Here is a 19,909-nt window from a genome sequence, read left to right on the forward strand (position 1 = left end):
ATGAGATGGTTGGATGGCATCACTGACTCCATGGACGTGAGTCTGAGTGATCTCTGGGTGTTGGTGATGGACAGGGAGGCCTGGCGTGCTGTGATTCATGGGGTCACAAAGAGTCGGACACGATTGATCGACTGATCTGATATTTCACTTAGCATAATATAGTCAAGGTTTATCCATGATGAAGCATGCATCAGAATTTCATTCACTTTTAAGGCTGACTAATATTTCGTCATATGTATATACCTCATCATATGCATATACCACATATGTACATACCACAGAAATGGTATGGACCTAACAGAAGCAGAAGATATTAAGAAGAGGTGGCAAGAATACACAGAAGAACTATACAAAAAAGATCTTGATGACCCAGATAACCACGATGGTGTGATCAATCACCTAGAGCCAGACATCCTGGAATGTGAAGTCAAGTGGGGCTTAGGAACTAGGAACAAAGCTAGTTGAGGTGATGGAATTCCAGTTGAGCTATTTCAAATCCTAAAGGATGATGCTGTGAAAGTGCTGCACTCAATAAGCTAGCAAATTTGGAAAACTCAGCAGTGGCCATAGGACTGGAAAAGGTCAGTTTTCACTTCAATCCCAAAAAAAGGCAATGTCAAAGAATGTTCAAACTACTGCATAATTGTACTAATTTCACATGCCACCAAGCTAATCCTCAAAATTATCCAAGCTAGACTTCAACAGTACTTGAACTGTGAACTTCCAGATGTTCAAGCTGGTTTTAGAAAAGGCAGAGGAACTAAATATCGAATTACCAACATCCGTTGGATCATAGAAGAAGCAAGAGGATTCCAGAAAAACATCTACTTCTACTTCATTGATTACACTAAAGCCTTTGACTGTGTGGATCACGACAAACTGGAAAATTCATAAAGAGATGGGAATACCAGACCACCTTACCTGCCTCCTGAAAAATCTTCATGCAGGTCAAGAAGCAACAGTTAGAACTGTACATGGAACAACAGACTGGTTCCAAGTTGGGAGAAGAGTATATTAAGGCTGAATATTGTCACCCTGCTTATTTAATTTATATGCAGAGTACATCATGCGAAATGCTGAACAGGATGTAACTTTAGCTGGAATCAAGATTGCTGGGAGGAATATTGATAACCTCAGATATGCAGATGGCAGAAAGTAAAGAGGGACTAAAAGCCTCTTGATGAAATTGAAAAAGGAGAGTGAAAAAGTAGGCTTAAAACTCAACATTCAAAAAACTAAGATCATGGCATCTGGTCCCATCACTTCATGGCAAATAGATGGGGAAGCAATGGAAACAGTGACAGACTTTATTTTGGGGGCCTCTGTCACTGCAGATGGTGACTGCAGCCATGAAATTAAAATATGCTTGCTCCTCGAAAGAAAAGCTATGACCAACCTAGACAGCATAATAAAAGCAGAGACATTACTCTGCCAACAAAAGTCTGTCTAGTCAAAGCTATGGTTTTTCCAGTAGTTACGTATGGATGTGAGAGTTGGACCATAAAGAAAGCTGATTGGTGAAGAATTGATGCTTTTGAACTGTGGTGTTACAGAAGACTCTTGAGAGTCCCTTGGACTGAAAGGAGATCAAAGCAGTCCATCCTAAAGGAAATCAGTCCTGAATATTCATTGGAAGGCCTGATGCTGAAGCTGAAACTCCAATAATTTGGATACCTGATGTGAAGAACTGACTCATCGGAAAAGACCCTGATGCTGGGAAAGATTGAAGGCAGGAGGAGAAGGGGATGACAGAGGATGAGATAGCTGGATGGCATCACTGACTCAATGGACATGAGTTTGATCAAGCTCTGGGAAGTGGTGATGGACAGGGAATCCTGGCGTGCTGCACTCCATGGGGTCGCAAAGAGTCATACACGACTGAGTGACTGAACTGAAGTGACTGATGGATGTGAGAGTTGGACTATAAAGAAAGCTGAGTGGCGAATAATTGATGCTTTTGAAGTGGTGTTTGAGAAGACTCTTGAGAGTCCCTTGGAGTTAAAGGAGATCAAACTAGTCAATCCTAAAGGAAATCAACCCTGAATATTCATTGGAAGGACTTATGCTGAAGCTGAAACTCCAATACTTTGGCCACCTGATGTGAAGAACTGACTCACTGGAAAAGACCCTGATACTGGGAAAGATTGAAGGCAGGAGGAGAAGGGGACGACAGAGAATGAGATAGTTGGATGGCATCACTGACTCGATGGACACGAGTTTGGGCAAGCTCCAGGAGTTGGTGATGGACAGGGAAGCCTGGCGTGCTGCAGTCCATGGGGTTGCAAAGAGTCAGACATGGCTGAGCTACTGAACTGAACCAAACTGATACACCACGTTTTGTTTATCCATTGATTTGTCAGTGGAAATTTGGGGTGTTCCTACTTTTTGGCCATTGTGAATAATACTGCTATGAACATTGGTGTGCTAATGTCTGAATCTTTGCTTTCAGTCCTTTTGGATATATACCTAGAAGTGAATTTATTGAATCATATGGTCATTCTATATTTGATTTTCCTAGGAATTGCCATACTGTTTTCCTGCACCACTTTACATCTGTACTACACACAAGGATTCCAATTTCTCTACATTCTCACTAACACTGGTTATTTTCTGTTTTGATTTATTATTTTAAAACAGTATTCATCCTAATTGTTATGAAGTGGTATCTAATTGTGCTTTTGATTTGTACTAATCTAATAATTAGTGATGTTGAGTGTATTTCTGTATGTTTATTGGCCATTAGCGTATCGTCTTTAGAGAAATGTCTAATCAGGTAATTTGCCCTGTGCATTTGTCTTTTAAATTATGTCAGAAAAAGTCAAGGTTAAAACCTAAAATACAATACTGACTCATTTCTATTTTTATCATACCTTTACCAGTGTTCTTTATCTCTTTGTAGTCTTAGGTTACTATCTGTTTTTTCAGACTGGGTGAAGGTGTGTTAGTGACAATTCTCTTAGCTTTTGTCAAAGAATGTCTATTTTCTTTTTTGTTGTTGTTTCTCTCTTGGGCCTGCTTTTATGGGGACAACCTAACAGAGGGCACGGGGTGTAGAAAACTAGGAACAATACATACATATATATTATACACAGAGAAGCATTTCTGTAAAGTCGGGCCCTGCCCCCTGCATCTGCTGAGGCTGAGGAGTTAGGTACTGAGTCAGTCAGCTCTTTCAGTGGGTACACGCACATCTTAGGGAAGGAAGAAGGTGCTGAGAAATGCTGATCAATGGCATGATCTATTTACAGGGGATGAGGAAAAGCCAAAATGGAACAAGGGTTATTTTTTCTTAAAAAAAGAACAAAAACCCAGGCCGAGGCAGGGAATTGGGGAAAAGGTAAAATGAGAGATGGATTCTGAAAGGGAAGGGGACCTGAGAGGGGTCTCACTTCCCTTAGTCGAAGCCCCTTTAAGTTTGGGGTTAAAGTGGGGAAATGGAGTTGATATCACTTAGAAATCAGGCTGCCAGCAGCACAGCTCTGGTCTCCAAAAGATGAAAAACAGTAAAATTTTGTCCTCCAGTCAAAACATTGGAATACTGTGTGTGTGAGTGGGGTGAGGCTGAATCTCTGGGATGTCAATACAAGGCTTCCAAGGTGTGGCCCTGGTAGGGCAGGAAATCTGTCTCTAGGCTGGTAGAGGGCAGGGTGAAGTATTGATGACAGGGGAGGGAGGACAATTGGAGGGGATTAATTATTGTCCAGTGAAGGGATGATTCCTGTTAAGTAGAATTGGAATTATTCAGTTTGCAAGTTTCCTTCCAGTTCCAAGATCTGAAAAATAAGGGAAAGAAGGAGTCAGGCTTAAGCATGGGCATGGGCCCTGCCCCTCCTACCCCCCTGGAGGGGACATGACCTTGAGCTCCCAGACAGCAGCATGACTTCTCTTTCTCCCTCCAGAATCCACAGGATGGGTGCTAGAGAGGGGCTGACTTGCTGCTGTCTCTTGCCCCTAGGGCACCCCTGGGCCTACTTTGTCCAGGAGCTTGTCCATCTCCTCCTTCCTTAGCATCTCTGACTCCTCCAGAACCCAGTGCTATGCTGTCTTCTTTTTCAGGAAATTGGTCTCCTGCTGGTAGTCCTTGATGAGGCACTCAGCCTTGCTGTACTTGGGCCTAGGCCTCCTGCAGGTGCTCACTCACAGCCTTGCATGGGCCCTGGGCCTCGCCCCCATAGCCCTCCAACTTTTCCATGTGATCCTTTTTCTCCTTCACACTCTGTTCCAGCTGTGCCTTCTTCACCCACCAGTGCCCCTTCTCCTGCTCCAGGCTCTGCAGTTTTCTTTTCAGCGCTGGATCTGTATCTCAGTCACAGCATGCTAGATCTGGAGCTCCTTGAACTTGTGTACAGCTTCTCAGACTCCATGTCCACAGGGGACAAGGCATCCTGGTTCTCTGCCAGCTGAACACCTTAATGGTCATGTTGCCACCTGGGAACATGGGGCTCAGCTCCTCAACCTCATCAGTGGCACACTCTCCCATCTCCTTGTTATCCTTCCCCTCCCCATGCTGAGCATATCTCTGCTCCATCATTTTCTGCTGCCGTTGCACCTGTTTCCAGGGTCTGCTAAGTTAGCTGGGCCACCTCACCTAGCTACTCCTGGCCAATCATAAACTGCACGCAGACCTTGGTGTTCCAGAGCATGGCGGCTACAAAGCTCTGGGTCACTCCCACCAGATTCATTCCATCCATCTCCATCAAGAGATCGTTCACCTGGATCCTGCTGTCCTGATGGACCACGCTGCCATCAGTCATGGTCTTGATGTACATGCCCACCTTCTCCAGGCCCATATCTGTCCATGCCCCATGCCAACAATGCTGATGCCCAGGCCCTCGGCATCCTCCCATTCCACAGGATACAGCTCCAACCTCTCCACCTGCTTCTCCAGATGTACTCACCATGGGACCCACGTCCTTGTTGCAATGATGGTCATCCTCATTGGAGTAGGTGTTGAACAGTTGAATGGGCTCCATGCTGAAATGGGTCTTCTGGCTCAGGGCTGGGTCTTTTCCCTCTGAGAGTCCCAGGATCTCCATGCACCTTGATTTGGCTCATAGAGGGGCTTCACTTCTTCCTTGTCTTCTTCATTGTCCTCCTCCAGGTTATTGCCCCCGGGAGTCCTCCCCAGTCCCACTGTAGGCACTCACATCCACCAAGTCCTCCTTCTAGGACTCGTACCTCTTTGGGGATCATGTCCTGGCTCAGCCATCACCTACCCCTCTCTCAGAAACCACCAGGGTCGCCACCTCCTCCTTGGGGGTTGCCTGGGCCTTCTGCCCCTCTGGCAGGGGTTGGCAGTAGTTTCCAAGGCACAGCCATTCTCTAGGGCTGCATGGGCTGTAACCTCCTCCTGGATCATTTCCGCGGGTGCCACTTGACCGGCCTCCAACTCCCTGCTGTCCTCCACCTCCACAGGCTTAATGAAGCCCCTCCTGGGGCTTGAGAGGCACCAGGCAGGGGCCACTCAGTGCTGCAGGGGCTGCTGTCCTCCAGGGACACACTCCTGGGCTGGGACATTCCCCAATGGGACGGGCAGTAGCAGAGGAGGCTGAAACACCAGGGACCACCTGCTGACCAGCTTCAAGTTGACCTGGGGAGCCCCCTTGGCCCCTGCCCTGGGCAGCCTGGAGCCACAATGGAGGCCAGTCCTTGAGTCAGGCTCAAGGTCTCTATTTGGCTTATTTTTATAATTTTGATATTCTCTATTTGGTGATACATCATTCTCCTGGGTTTCTCTAGTTCTTTGTTTATGGTTTCCTCTAGCTCTTTGAGCACATATAAAACAATTAACTTAAAAATCTTTGTCTAGTAAGTCCAGTGCATGTGCTTTCTCAGTGCTATTAATTTCCTTTTTTTTTTTTTTTTTTTTGTCCCTATGAATGTGACTTTTCTCCCTATGAATGCAGGCTTCCCTGGTGGCTCAGATGGTAAAGAAACTGCCTGCAATGCAGGAAGCCCAGGTTCGATCTCTGGGTCTGGAAGATCCCCTGGAGAAGGAAATGGCTACCCACTCCAGTATTCTTGCCTGGAGAATTCCATGGACAGAAGAGCCTGGCAGGCTACAGTCCATGGGGTTGCAAAGGGTCAGACACAACTGAGCATCTAAGACTTTCACTTCCATAAATGTGACCTACTTCAATGTTTCTTTCCATAACTTGTCATTTTTGTTGTTGAATACCAGACATTTTGAATATTATAATGTGGTGACTCTAGAAATGAAAGTATTTCCTTCCTCAGGATTTATTTCCTGCTTCCTGTATATGCTTTGTTGAATGTGGCCTCTGACGTCTCTGTCCTGTTAGCCTGTGATCAGCTAGTGATTTAACAGAGATGTCCTTAAACTCTCAGAGTTGAAAGAAGTACAGTAAAAGAAGAAAAGGAAAAATCTACCCTGGTCTTTATAGATTAGTTCTGTGTCAGGACACTCCTTTAATTCTTCAGTTCAGTCGCTCAGTCGTGTCTGACTCTTTGCGACGCCGTGAATTGCAACATGCCAGACCTCCCTGTCCATCACCAACTCCGGGAGTTCACTCAAACTCATGTCCATCGAGTCGGTGATGCCATCCAGCCATCTCATCCTCTGTCGTCCCCTTCTCCTCCTGCCCCTAATCCCTCCCAGCATCAGAGTCTTTTCCAATGAGTCAACCCTTCACATGAGGTGGCCAAAGTACTGGAGTTTCAGCTTTAGCATCATTCCTTCTAAAGAACTCCCAGGGCTGATCTCCTTCAGAATGGGCTGGTTGGATCTCCTTGCAGTCCAAGGGACTCTCAAGAGTCTTCTCCAACACCACAGTTCAAAAGCATCAATTCTTCGGCACTCAGCTTTCTTCACAGTCCAACTCTCATATCCATACATGACCACTGGAAAAACTATAGCCTTTAATTCTTAGCCAGTCCATTTACAACTCTGGTTTAGTCTTTACTTCCCCCTTGCTATGAGCCTAAATATCAGTGGGAAGTAAACATTCAGGGCTTTCTCAGGTGTTTTCTGAGATATGACCAGCCCTGGGCATGGGTTGTTGTTGTTCAGTTGCTAAGTTGTGTCCGACTCTTTGTGACCCCATGGACTGCAGCACGCTAGGCTTCCCTGTCCTTCACTATCTCCGTGAGTTTGCTCAAACTCATGTCCATTGAGTTGGTGATGCCATTCAACCATCTGATCCTCTGTTGCCCCCTTCTCCTCCTGCCCTCCGTCTTTCCCAGCATCGGGCTCTTTTCCAGTATGTGAGCTGTCTGCATCAGATGGCCAAAGTATTGTAGCTTCAGCTTCAGCATCAGTCCTTCTAATGAATATTCAGGGTTGATTTCCCTTAGGATTGACTGGTTTGATTTCCTTGCAGTCCAAAGGACTCTCAAGTCTTCTCCAACACCACAGTTCAAAAGTGTCAGTTCTTCTTCACTCAGCCTTCTTTATGATCCAACCCTCACATCTGTACATGGCTACTGGAAAAACAATAGCTTTTACTAGTCAGACCTCTGTTGGCAGTGATGTCTCTGCTTTTTAATATGCTGTCTAGGTCTGTTATAGGTTTTCTTCCAAGGAGCAAGAGTCTTTTAATTTTGTGGCTGCAGTCACTGTCCACAGTGATTTTGGAGCCCAAGCAGATAAAGTCTGTCATTGTTTCTATGTCTCCCCCATTCTATGTGCCATGAAGTGAAGGGATGAAGGGGTGCTATGATCTTAGTTTTTGAATGTTGAGTTTTAAGCCAGCTTTTTCATTCTCCTCTTTCACTTTCATCAAGAGGCTCTTTAGTTCCTCTTTGCTTTCTGCCATAAGGGTGGTGTCATCTGCATATTTGAAGTTATCAATATTACTCCCAGCAATCTTGATTCCAGCTTGAGCTTCATCCATCCAGCCTGGCATTTGCATGATGTACTCTGCATATAAGTTGAATAAGCAGAGTGACAATATACAGCCTTGACGTACTCCTTTCCCACGTTTGAACCAGTCTGTTGTTTCATGTCCGGTTCTAACTGATGATTCTTGACCTGCATACAGGTTTCTCGGGGGGGCAGGTAAGGTGGTCTGATATTCTCATCTCTTGAAAAAATTTCTACAGATTGTGATTCACACAGTCAAAGACTTAGCCTTATCAATGAAGCAGATGTTTTTCTGGAATTTGCTTGCTTTTTCTATGATCCGATGGATGTTGGCAATTTGATCTCTAGTTCCTGTGCCTTTTCTCAATCCAGCTTGTGCATCTGGAAGTTCTCGGTTCACATACCATTGAAGCCTGCTGCTGCTACTGCTAAGTCGCTTCAGTCGTGTCCGACTCTGTGTGACCCCCATAGACGGCAGTCCACCAGGCTTCTCCATCCCTGAGATTCTTCAGGCAAGAACCCTGGAGTGGGCTGCCATTTCCTTCTCCAATGCATGAAAGTGAAAAGTGAAAGGGAAGTCGCTCAGTCACTCTTCGTGACTCCATGGACTGCAGCCTACCAGGCTCCTCCTTCCATTGGATTTTCCAGGCAAGAGTACTGGAGTGGGGTGCCATTGCCTTCTCCGACTGTTGAAGCCTAGCTTGAAGGATTTTCAAAATTACCTTACTAGCATGTGAAATGAGCACAATTGCGCAGTAGTTTGAACATTCTTTGGCATTGCCTTTCTTTGGGATTAGAATGAAAACTGACCTTTTCCAGTCCTGTGGCCACTGCTGAGTTTTCCAAATTTGCTCGCATACTAAGGGCAGCACTTTCACAGCATCATCTTTTAGGATTTGAAATAGATCCACTGGAATTCTATCACCTCCAATAGCTTTGTTTGTAGTGATACTTCCTAAGACCCACTTGACTTCACACTCCAGGATGTCTGGCTTTAGGTGAGGTGATCATACCATCATGGTTATCCAGGTATTAAGACTTTTTTTTTTTTTCCTTTTTAAAGTTCTTCTGTGTATTCAGAAATGGTAATGACAATAGAAGCAGAAGGGCATGGGCATGGCTTTTCACCTCCTCTTATTAAGTGGATGCTTTTGCAGGCCCGAGTTCCCAAAGTTGTTCCCTCCCCCAGCTTTTCCTCCCAGACTTTTAGCATGCATATTTTCTGATGGAATTGTACTCTTTTGCCACAGATAACAACAATTTGTTCACTTACCTTTCAATATTTTCCAGGAATGACCTCTATTTGGCTACTTTTCCAAACTGAGATTGTTCTGAGTTAAGAAAATAAAGGCAATGCCTGCTCTGTTCCTTCCAGAACCAGATACCCACAAGAGGAACACAGGCTGTCATCAAGACAGTCACTGCACCTGGGAGGAGTTTGGAGCAAGGCTAAGTTAAAACTAAAAAGTTCTTCTACCATGTTAAAATGACTTTTTCCCGATTCGTCATTCACTTGGTTGCTGCAATCCTTTGACTACTTTCCAGAGTTCTGACGAAGTTGATTCAGACAACTTTGCTTAGTTTTTTATTTTGGTGTTTCCAAGAAGTGATAGGTGCTTGAAGCCTCCTACTTTTCCATTTTCACTAACATCTGAAAATCTTTTTTCTTTAATTATTTAATTTATTTTAATTGGAGGATAATTACTTTGCAATATTGTGGTGATTTTTGCCATACATCAACATGAATCAGCCACTGGTACACATGTGTCCCCCCATCCTGAGCCTGCCTCCCCCCTTCCTTCCCACCCCATCCCTCTGCGTTGTCCCAGAGCACTGGCTTTGGGTGCCCTGCTTCATGCATAAAACTTGCACTGGTCATCTATTTTACATATGGTAATATATGTGTTTCAATGCTATTCTCTCAAATCATATCACCTTTGCCTTCTCCCACATAGTCCAAAAGTCTGTTCTTTACATCTGTGTCTCTTTTGCTGCCTTGCATATAGGATCATCATTACTGTCTTTCTAAATTCCATATATATGCGTTAATATATTGTATTGGTGTTTCTTTTTCTTATTTCACTCTGTATAGGCTCCAGTTTCATCCACCTCATTAGAACAGACTCAAATGTGTTCTTTTTTATAGCTGAATAATATTCCATCGTGTATATGTACCACTACTTCCTTATCCATTTGTCTGCTGATGGACATCTAGGTTGCTTCCATGTCCTAGCTCTTGTAAATAGTGCTGCAATGAACATTGGAGTTACATGTGTCTCTTTCAATTCTGGTTTCCTCGGTAATACCTGAAATTCTTAATAATATTTGAACTATGAGTCTCCCACTTTCCTTTTGTACTGGGCCCTGCAGGTTAGGTTTGCCCCTAAAAGTTCAAGCCATTCAAACAATTTTTCTACCTGTTATACTTGTCACTATAGAGCATTCTTATAAGTAAGTCCATGCAGGCATCTTTCCCTGGTACTAGATTAGTACTCAACTGAGAATCATCACAACTATGACAATGAATGCCCTCAGTAATAGTGTGGATAATATCAACAATATTTATTCTTATGTCCAAGACAAATTTTGGGAATTTTTAAGGTATCTTGTGAAACTAAAGAGTAACCCTCAACTGAATTTGCTTACTCCAACTAAGATCTTGAATATCCCCTCAAGGAATGAGGATTTTTAATTTAATGGTATTATATGACTTTATAGATCAGCTTTCATAGGCCTCTGTCTTCAGCAACTTCCCAGGGAATTCTTTTATGTAATTGATAATCCTAGACATTTCAAATAAAATAAAGTGTTACCCTCCTGATTGTTCATCTAACTCCATACCACACATTCTTCCCTCCTTCTCCCCAAAATATTCAAAGGCTCAAATTTTTTTTGAGTGTCCCCAGCCTTTTCATTATCTTAGTCACAACCAGTGACTACCACCACCATCACCAGCAACAAATTATAGCATGAAATAGATTAATTTCTACTCCACTTTGTATCAATTAAGATACTTTCAGCTGAAAATAGGAGAAGACCAACTCTGATGCCCTACGTGATGAGGAAATTTAGTATCTCATATACCAAAGTCTTCAGAGATAGGATGGTTTCAGCACTGGTCAACTGAGTGATTTATGACATTATGAAAGACCCAAATCCTTTCTGTATTTCCGCTATGTTATTCTCACTCTGTTGATTTGTCTTCTAAAACTGACTTTCATCATGACCCCGTAATAACTGTTACCAACATTCGCATAGCATGTAGATGGCAATATCCCAAAATAGAAAAAGGTTTTTCTCCTCAATCTTGGAAAGCTCAGAGAAATTGTACCCAGAAAGCACTTTCCTAAACCAATCACTGACCAAGGAAATGAAGTTACCATGATTAGTTTAGACTAGGCAAAAATTATTCCAGTTTCTTTTTTTTAAAATTATTATTATTATTTTTTTATGTTACAGTATTGTATTGGATTTGCCATACATCAACATGCATCCACCACGGGTGTACACGTGTTCCCCATCCTGAACCCCCCTCCCACCTCCCTCCCCATACCATCCCTCTGGGTCATCCCAGTGCACCAGCCTCAAGCTTCCTGTATCCTGCATCGAACCTGGACTGGCGATTCATTTCTTTTTTTTTTTTTATTTTTTATTTTTTTTTTTTTTTTTAAATTTTATTTTATTTTTAAACTTTACATAACTGTATTAGATTTGCCAAATATCAAAATGAATCCGCCACAGGTATACATGTGTTCCCCATCCTGAACCCTCTTCCCTCCTCCCTCCCCATTCCATCCCTCTGGGTCGTCCCAGTGCACCAGCCCCAAGCATCCAGTATCGTGCATCGAACTTGGACTGGCAACTCATTTCATACATGATATTTTACATGTTTCAATGCCATTCTCCCAAATCTTCCTACCCTCTCCCTCTCCCACAACTAATCTCGAGAATATACAAGCAACTCCTACAGCTCAACTCCAGAAAAATAAATGACCCAATCAAAAAATGGGCCAAAGAACTAAATAGACATTTCTCCAAAGAAGACATACAGATGGCTAACAAACACATGAAAAGATGCTCAACATCACTCATTATCAGAGAAATGCAAATCAAAACCACTATGAGGTACCATTTCACACCAGTCAGAATGGCTGCGATCCAAAAGTCTACAAGTAATAAATGCTGGAGAGGGTGTGGAGAAAAGGGAACCCTCTTACACTGTTGGTGGGAATGCAAACTAGTACAGCCACTATGGAGAACAGTGTGGAGATTCCTTAAGAAACTGGAAATAGACCTGCCTTATGATCCAGCAATCCCACTGCTGGGCATACACACCGAGGAAACCAGAAGGGAAAGAGACACGAGTACCCCAATGTTCATCGCAGCACTGTTTATAATAGCCAGGACATGGAAGCAACCTAGATGTCCATCAGCAGATGAATGGATAAGAAAGCTGTGGTACATATACACAATGGAGTATTATTCAGCCATTAAAAAGAATACATTTGAATCAGTTCTAATGAGGTGGATGAAACTGGAGCCTATTATACAGAGTGAAGTAAGCCAGAAAGAAAAACACCAATACAGTATACTAACGCATATATATGGAATTTAGAAAGATGGTAACAATAACCCTGTGTACGAGACAGCAAAAGAGACACTGATGTATAGAACAGTCTTATGGACTCTGTGGGAGAGGGAGAGGGTGGGAAGATTTGGGAGAATGGCTTATACATGTTTTAATGCCATTCTCCCAAATCATCCCCCCTCCCTCTCCCACAGAGTCCAAAAGACTGTTCTATACATCTGTGTCTCTTTTGCTGTCTTGCATACAGAGTTATCATTACCTTCTTTCTAAATTCCATATATATGCGTTAGTATACTGTATTCGTGTTTTTCTTTATGGCTTACTTCACTCTGTATAATAGGCTCCAGTTTCATCCACCTCATTAGAACTGATTCAAATGTATTCTTTTTAATGGCTGAGTAATACTCCATTATGTATATGTACCACAGCTTTCTTATCCATTCATCTGCTGATGGACATCTAGGCTGCTTCCATGTCCTGGCTATTATAAACAGTGCTGCAATGAACATCCGGGTACACGTTTCTCTTTCAATTCTGGTTTCCTCGGTGTGTATGCCAAGCAGTGGGATTGCTGGGTCATATGGCAGTTCTATTTTCAGTTTCTTAAGGAATCTCCACACTGTTCTCCATAGGGGCTGTACTAGTTTGCATTCCCACCAACAGTGTAAGAGGGTTCCCTTTTCTTCACACCCTCTCCAGCATTTATTGCTTGTTGACTTTTGGATAGCAGCCATTCTGACTGGTGTGAGATGGTACCTCACTGTGGTTTTGATTTGGATTTCTCTGATAATGAGTGATGTTGAGCATCTTTTCCTGTGTTTATTAGCCATCTGTATGTCTTCTTTGGAGAAATGTCTGTTTAGTTCTTTGGCCCATTTTTTATTGAGTCGTTTATTTTTCTGGAATTCAGCTGCAGGAGCTGCTTGTATACTTTTGAGATTAATTATTTGTCAGTTGCTTCATTTGCTATTATTTTCTCCCATTCTGAAGGCTGTCTTTTCACCTTGTTTATAGTTTCCTTCGTTGTGCAAAAGCTTTTAAGTTTAATTAGGTCCCATTTGTTTATTTTTGCTTTTATTTCCATTACTCTGGGAGGTGGGTCATAGAGGATCCTGCTGTGATTTATGTCAGAGAGTGTTTTGCCTATGTTTTCCTCTAGGAGTTTTATAGTTCTGCTCTTACATTTAGATCTTTAATCCATTTTGAGTTTGTTTTTGTGTATGGTGTTAGAAAGTGTTCTACTTTTATTCTTTTACAAGTGGTTGACCAATTTTCCCAGCACCACTTGTTAAAGAGATCGTCTTTTCTCCATTGTATATTATTGCCTCCTTTGTCAAAGATAAGGTGTCCATAGGTATGTGGATTTATCTCCAGGCTTTCTATTTTTACAGTGAACAAAATCCTCTGGTGAGCATTTCCTTTTGTAGAGGATGAGCAAGAAATAAACTTTTGTTATACTAAGATACTTTAATTTGGGGTTTAACTATTTGTTACAATACAATAATTAAACCTGTCCTGAGTAGTAACAGGTATAGTAACAGGGTGTATATTGTCACCCTGCCTATTTAACTTATATGCAGAGTACATCATGAGAAACCCTGGGCTGGATGAAGCACAAGCTGGAATCAAGTTTGCCAGGGGAAATATCAATAACCTCAGATATGCAGATGACACCACCCCTTATGGCAGAAAGTGAAGAAGAACTAAAGAGCCTCTTGATAAAAGTGAAAGAGGAGAGTGAAAAAGTTGGCTTAAAGCTCAACATTCATAAAACTAAGATCATGGCATCCGGTCCCATCACTTCATGCCAAATAGATAGGGAAACAGTGGAAACAGTATCAGACTTTATTTTTTTGAGCTCCAAAATCACTGTGGATGGTGATTGCAGCCATGAAATTAAAAGACGCTTACTCCTTGTAAGGAAAGTTATGACCAACCTAGATAGCATATTAAAAAGCAGAGACATTACTTTGTCAACAAAGGTCCATCTAGTCAAGGCTATGGTTTTTCCAGTGGTCATGTATGGATGTGAGAGTTGGACTGTGAAGAAAGCTGAGCACTGAAGAATTGATGCTTTTGAACTGTGGTGTTGGAGAAGACTCTTGAGAGTCCCTTGGACTGCAAAGAGATCCAACCAGTCCATCTTAAAGGAGATCAGTCCTGGGTGTTTATTGGAAGGACTGATGCTGAAGCTGAAACTCCAATACTTTGGCCACCTCATGTGAAGAGTTGACTCATTAGAAAAGACCCTGATGCTGGGAGGGATTAGGGGCAGGAGGAGAAGGGGAAGACAGCGGATGAGATGGCTGGATGGCATCACCGACTCAGTGGACATGAGTCTGAGTGAACTCCGGGAGTTGGTGATGGACAGGGAAGCCTGGCGTGCTGTGATTCATGAGGTCGCAAACAGTCGGACACAACTGAGGAACTGAACTGAACTGAAATAATTCTTGAATGTTCCTGAAAAGGTAAGGACCGTATCATACTATTTGTACTTTTCTAAATTCTATTCATGGATGGAGTAAACTTTACTTCTAGCTCATAGCTTACCTTAAAAAAAAAAAAAGAAACTATTTTTTGAATTATGAAAGTGTGATAACACATTTACAGGAGACTTGGAAAATCCAGAACACAGTTACATATAGTTCCACTGTGTGTATGTGTGTGGGGTGTGTGTTAGTCACTCAGTCGTGTCTGACTCTTTGTAACCACATGGACTATAGTCCATCAGGCTCCACTGTCCATGGAATTCTACAGGGAAGCATACTGGAGTGCATTGCCATTCCCTTTTCCAGGGAATCTTCCCAACTTAGGGACTGAACCCGGGTCTTCCACATTGCAGGCAAATTCTTTACCATCTGAGCCACCAGGGAAGACACAGGTCCACTATATATTACAATTATTTTTTTAAGTTGATAAATTAAGATTTTTAGTTGGAGTTTCAATATCAAACTCTCAAAAAATAATAGAATGAATATACAGAGAAGTAGAGGGATATAGTAGACCCCAAAAGCTCTGTGAACTAATTCAATATGAGTAAGACATAGAATTTTCACACAACAGTAGGATACAAGTTCTATTCAAGTTCCCATAGACTATAAACCAGGAGACACTGGAACATATCCAGGGACATAAACTAAGGTGCAAAAGTTTCATGGTCTAAAGGTGTTGAAATTATAGAGTCTGTTCTCTTATCACTGTGGAATTATGTTAGAAATCAATATCAAAATATATTTGAAAATTACCCACATATTTTCAAGTACAATGTGACATTTACCAAGAAAGATCTTTGACTTAGCTGTCAAAAGCCTCAGTAAAGTTAGACTGAAAAAAACACAGAGGGTGATTACAGAGAAGAAAGCACTTAAATGAGAAGTTAATATCAAAATGAGAAATTAATGTTAAGGATATTTTAAACCAAATCTTATGTATTTGTAAATTAAATGCCCACTTTTAGATTATGGGTGTATCTAAGAAGCTGTAACAAGGAAAATTTAAAAATACTTGTAATAGAATGAAAATGAAAAGAGAATTAACCAGAATATATTGCATGTAGCTGAAGGTGCTCAATGCAATTAAATATACTGTGAAGTCTTAAATAAGGTATAAAAACAAATAATGGACACTAGCATAAAATTTTGTAAAATTTGAACAAAATCTGTAGTTAGTAATACTGTGCTGCTGTGCTTGTGCTGTGCTTAGTTTCTCAGTCGTGTCTGATTCTTTGTGACCCCAGGGACTGCAGCCCACCAGGCTCCTCTGTCCATGGGGATTCTTAAAGCAAGAATACTGGAGTGGGTTGCTATGCCCTCCTCCAGGGGGGGGGTCTTCCCAACCCAGGGATTGAACCCAGGTCTCCTACATTGCAGGTGGATTCTTTACTGACTGAGCCACCAGGAAAGCCCAAGAATTTATCACTTGTTAATTTCTTTTTCTTTTTTTTTTTAAACAACATAGTATTTCTTTACATTCCCAAAACTGGATTAGAAGTTTCCTTTATCGCTGTATTCTCCTTCTGGGACCCCTATAATATGAATGCTGGCGCATTTAATATTGCCCCAGAGGTCTCAGGCTGTTTTGGTGCATACAAGGTTTTGTTTGTGCCCTCCAAGAGTGGTCTCTTCCCCATCCTATGGAAGTCCTGTAATCAAATCCCACTGGCCTACAAAGTCAGATTCCCTGGGGATTCCCAGTTCCTTGGCCAGTTGCCCAGGCTGAGAAGCCTGATGGTGAGGCTCAGAACTTTCACAACAGTGCGAGAACTTCTTTGGTACTACTGTTCTCCAGTCCACGGGTGGCCCACTGAGCAGGTATGGGAATTGATTTTATCGTGTTTGGGCCCCTCCTATCATCTCATTGTGGCTTCCTCTTTGTCTTTGGGCGTGGGGTATCTTTTTTTGGTGGGTTCCAGTGTCCTCCTGTCAATGGTTATTCAACAGTTAGTTACAATTTTGGTGCTCTTGCAGGAGATGAGTGCATGTCCTTTTACTCTGCCATATTGAACTATAGAAAAAGCTCATAGCTTACTTTTTAAAATTACTTTACTTATTGCTGATTTTGAGTCATGTGTATGTGTGATGATAGTATTCTGATTATGTTTTAAAAGGGGAATCTTTTTTAAAAATGAATAAAAGGGGAATCTTTGCTTTTTGTACATATGGATCAGTTCAGTTCAGTTCAGTTCAGTCGCTCAGTCATGTCCGACTCTTTGCGACCCCATGAATTGCAGCACACCAGGCCTCCCTGTCCATCACTGACTCCCGGAGTTCACTCAGACTCACATCCATGAATGCTGGAGTAGGTTACCATGCCCTCCTCCAGGGGATCTTCCCAACCCAGGGATTGAACCCATGTCTGCTGCATCTCATGCATTGTGGACAGATTCTTTACCACTGAGCCACCAGGGAAGCCCATGAACCTTCTGACTGGGCATATTAGAAACTGCCTCATGCTGAGCAGGGTATGCGCTAGTCAGTTCATGGAGTATATAGAATACAACTAAATATATGGAGGTGCACATGTCAACAATGAGCCAAAATACTAATGAGTTGAAAGTGTTCCCAGTGAATGTAGCACATCCTGTTCAGCCTGTGGAAACGGAGTTGTCCAATAGAGAAATGTGCACACCTGGTCTCGCCTAAATAACCCCTTCTACACCTTAACCCTAAGTTATCTGCACTTATGCCACAAATTCCCAATTCTAGTATGTTTTGGAAGAGAACAGATGCCATTCGTAGAATGATTGAAAAATGTTAGACAGTATCTGAGGATTTCAGTTAAAGTGTAGACTAAATACCCTAGAAAACTCACAAAAATTACATTAATGGGCTATTATGAAGGCATAAATCTACTAAAACCTAGAGGAAGAAGGAAACAGTGAAGCTGACTTCACATATATGAGAAAGCTGAATCACAAGCATGGAGAAAACTGAAATCCCATTCACCCTGAGAAACCCCTGAAAAGGTCAGGAATTTGGTAACACTGAGTACTTCTAAAAGTGGGAATAAATATAGTGATAACAATGAAGGGTTGGTTGTCTAAATTTTATCTGAAATCAGTTAGATTCCTGGACCCCATGCCACAGAGCACAGCCAGTCAACTACCTTTCTTTTCCCTGGCCTAAAGATCAGTGATTCATTCCCTGGAGAGACTAATACAATTTCTGGACCAGGGAACCCTGACACAGTTGAAGTGAAGAGTACTATATTTAAAACAATGTAATTAATTTATATGAAAGTTTACATACTCAGTAATAACAGCCACCTCATCCTACGCTCTGAGATTACTTCCATTTAGACTTACTACAGGGGAAAGTTTGGAAGACTTGCAAGGAATCTGAATACCTCAACAGAAAAGACTAAAAGATGCAGAGTTACCCAAAGAAACATGCAGACTTACCCAAAGAAATGGAGCAATTAGAACACTCTACAGTGTAAACTAGTCTTCAAGTCCCATCTACATGCACAGAGTTTTCAGCTTTCTAGTACTCAAATCTTAAATACAAATAGACAACCCAGAATCATCATTCACTTAAGAAAATAAAAATATGAATAATATGAAAGACAGAGACGAAAATAAAAAAGCAGAGGAAGTAATTTGGAAGAAACAGAGTCCATTCATGGAAATGGAAACTTAAACCCAAGCATTCCATTTCTCTAACATTTCCTTAGCATATTTATTTCATAGTTCAGTCTTCCTCCTCTGGAATCCACTTGATCATGTTAGCAAAATCCTGAGCTGCTTCCAGATCTTGTGTGTGCTAGTGTTTGGGGAAGCACACTGACTGAAACTGCCCACGCTGGCCAGGCACCATAGTAACCATTTGCATGAGTTGTTTTACGACAGGAGGTCCTGGTGAGGAACATGGAACTAATAAGCCACTGCCAACTGGAAGAGTTCAGGAAAGGTCAAAAGGAGACACCACATGTCCGACCACCTCCCAGAATCCTTCTCTCTGGCATCCATCTTGGCTGAACAAGGTGTGCACCACCAAGAAGGACTCTGAGTCAGAATGATTAGCTAAAGACAACCCGGAAACTAACCCCGTTACCATAAAACCTGAGACTTCGAGCTATGTGGCAGAACTGTTCTCCTGGGTTCCCCTACCCTACTGCTCTCCACCCAGGTGCCCTTTCCCAATAAAATCTCTTGCATTGTCAGCACATGTGTCTCCTTGGACAATTCATTTCAGAGTGTTAGACAAGACCCCAGTTTGGGGCCCTAGAAGGGGTCTCCCTTCCTGCAACAAATGGCGACTCTGGCGGGGACTCTTCTTTGCTGCGACTGACATCCTGACCGCTCGGGGTACTCAGGGACCAGCTTCCCCACTGATGGATCAGACCCAGCAGCTGTGACTGGGACCCTTTTGTCCCTGGTCTCCTCCTGTCACGGACAACTGGCCAGAGTGCCCCAACTAGTAAGGAACAAGAGACTTTATTGACCTCTCTTCTTTTCCCTCTCTCTCTCCTCTCCTTAACCTTTCCTATCCTTTCCCTTTTTTCTAGTCCCCTGATCCTGGACGCAGGAATCTGGTCGAAGGGCCTCAGCCTAAGCTGAGGATTGGAGACTGATCACCTCTTGGCAGAGAACTTGAATTCTGGTTCTGTGCTGGTCTGGTTTCTGGTAGGGCCGAGTTCCAGTCCTCCCATCTCTGGAGGCCCAGGGTAAAATCCTGTAATGTCTGGGTATCTGCAGGTGGCAGGAGACATGTGTAAGGCCACCCTTTTTGCCCTCCTCTCCCACCTCCTCCCCCTTCTTTCAACCTGGCTTCCTTTCCTCCCTTTGAAATCTTTGAAGACTTGAGATATTTTCATTTACTCTGTTAGTACTTGGATCTGAAGTTCTGTGTCTCTATGGGAGGTTTTCTGAGAGACTGCATTCTTGTATTTAAGGGAGTGTCTGATGAGAACTGCCAGGTCTATGTGTGTGTTTTAACTCTGTGTTCTGTGTTGTGACTTTTGACGGCCATTTTGCTTTGTCTGGCCACCATTTGGTTTAT

General features: G+C 42.6%; 1 pseudogene; it reads right to left on the reverse strand.

The window, feature by feature from the left end:
• Positions 1–3,721: 3,721 nt before the first annotated feature.
• The window catches only part of LOC102399481, a 39,099-nt pseudogene continuing 22,911 nt past the window's right edge, over positions 3,722–19,909 (reverse strand).

This window comes from Bubalus bubalis, chromosome X, assembly GCF_019923935.1.
Source record: "Bubalus bubalis isolate 160015118507 breed Murrah chromosome X, NDDB_SH_1, whole genome shotgun sequence".
In the NCBI taxonomy this organism is placed as follows: Eukaryota; Metazoa; Chordata; class Mammalia; order Artiodactyla; family Bovidae; genus Bubalus; species Bubalus bubalis.